This window comes from Bombus pascuorum, chromosome 7 (assembly GCF_905332965.1).
Source record: "Bombus pascuorum chromosome 7, iyBomPasc1.1, whole genome shotgun sequence".
Classification (NCBI taxonomy): domain Eukaryota; kingdom Metazoa; phylum Arthropoda; class Insecta; order Hymenoptera; family Apidae; genus Bombus; species Bombus pascuorum.
The window spans coordinates 12329372-12331759 of record NC_083494.1 but is presented as its reverse complement, the minus strand read 5'-3'; positions in this window follow the sequence as shown (position 1 = coordinate 12331759).

The following is a 2388-nucleotide window of genomic DNA, read 5'->3' as shown; positions in this document are numbered from 1 at the left end:
ACATTATCGTTCAGGTCAATTCGCCGAGGAAGACAGAGGAGAAGTGGAATTTCCGGTTTTGCGTCTGGTGGCCAATCCGGCGGAGGTCAGCGGGTCCCCTGACCCAGGTCGAGGGTCAGCCCAAACAATCTTTCCTCGGGGTCAGCCCACCGCGTTTACGCCACTGATTTATGGCCTGCCTTCATTCTACATATTTTTCTGGCGGTTTTCGCGGTCGAAAAACGACCGTATTCCATCGACTTTCGCGACAGAGACTAATTGTCAGTGACTGATTTGTTAGGAGTGTGATTTTTCCGGGATATTTTTTGGTTGAAAGAGTTTTCTAGTGATTTTTCTGCACAGGAATTGTAGTGCAGTTTTAATTGGAAACAAAGTGTGGTGAAGCGTAGAAGGAAGTGCTGTAGTTGATAATATTGAAATGTTAGGATTTTTCTTCCCTTGACGTTTCACAAATTGGTGGAGTGTTTTTAGAAGTTTTGTATTTTCACTGATACTTTAAGATATTTAAAGGGGGTATTTTTAAAATATGTGTTTCCCAGAACCTATAAAACAGGAATATTAGTTTATTGCTGCGATTTCGAAATCAGAAATCAATAATTATTATAAATAAATTACTTATTGAAATAATAATATATTTGTAGCAATATCGATATAGTAGGTACAATAATACAATTACAAAATACACTAATATTGTGATTCGCGAGTAAAACAAAATTCAAGGGACATCCATATTTAAACAAAGAGATAAAGAACACAAATTTCTAACAACTTTCAAATGTCATCTTCTAGAATACATAAGTAATAACGACATGAAAAATCATTGAAATACAATCTGAAAGTAACAACGAATAAATCACTCTATGATTAATATTTCTTCGTTTTTTCTTGCTACTAAACAATTCGACATCTGCAACACTCTTATCTTAATAAAAACCAAACGAAATCAAACAATCTTCATACACCTGAACCGAGAGAAAACTTAAAAAAGCAGAAAATCCAGCGTTTCTACGTGTCTCTGAAACTCTTGTCCCGGAAAGCCGCGAGAGTATTCGCCAGTGGCAAAGAAGAGAGCGGAAAACAGCGGCGGGCAGAGAGTGCCAGCGGCGGTGGGAAAGAGAGATAGAGATTTCCAAGGAGCGGCGATGGTAAACGCAAATTGGCGCAAATTGGCGCAGGACGTAAAGCTGCATAAGACGGTAAGCCAGTGGCAAGCAATCGTGAGGACGAGTCAGCCAGGATCCAAGAGAACCGGAAGAAGACCGAGAGAAGAGATACATTCAGAAAGAGAAAGAGAAAGGCAAATAGGTAGAACAGCGTGTTAGAGCAAAGAGAAAGGAGAATAGAGGAGCGAAGGGATGGAGAATTGTGGAGAAAGCGGGCTAGAGAGGCAGGATTCGACAAAAGGGTACGGTGCTGAGGAGGCAAGAGGAAACTGGAGGATAGGAAGAGGTGGTATAGAGGAGAGGGAAGAGATCGTTAGGCATGTTACGTCTTGCATCCTGCCAGGACGATGGAACAGCCGGCAGACTCTATCGTGTACCGTTGCACGTACACCGTGCCCCTTCTGTTCGTTTCGTTGCATGTACGCGCGAGGACGCGCGAGCACGCCGGGACTGCTTTTGGCAAGCCCATCCCACGAGCCCGTCTTTCGAAAACCACCCCCTCGTGGATAGCGAGGGCGACGAACTGACGCTACGCCCGTGCAACATGGCTCGCCATCGTCCGTGAAATGGCGCTTCCTACGTAAACGTCAACTTTATTTGGATTAAAACCAGCCGGTTTTAACCTGTTGACTAGGTCATTTGATAATTAAGAAGTTTTATCACTGAAGAATTTGTCCGGAATTAAAAGGTGCAGGTTCTATATTTCATTTAAAAGTTTCGCATCAAGTAACGCAGGTTACGATTGTAAATATTGTAGCTGATCACGAATTTATAGCACTTTCGAAAAAAAACTTGATTTTTAGTAGGTTATTAGCATCGAGGGACAGAGGTGTTTCTTTATCGCGGTCCTTGAGATTATAGAATGAAAAGTTGATAGAGGTAAATCAATTCCAGCTAGGTCGATTCTAGTCCTTGAGAATATGAATATGCCATAATTTATTTCTAATGGAAATGATACGATTCGTTAAAAAATAGGAGATACGTAGAGAAGGAAATGGTTATATCTGAAAGATTAGAAACTCGATCCTACTATGGTTCTTGAATTTTTATCCCTCAGTTTCAAATGTCAAATCAGTGTCAATGTTAAAAGTTATACGTATCTTAACTTATTGGAAATTTAAAACTACAAATTATTCAGGTCGTGAATAACGTAATTTAATTTTCGACCAATTGTCTATCGAATTTTTAATAAAATCACACAGCTTTAATTAATTGCTTAACATAG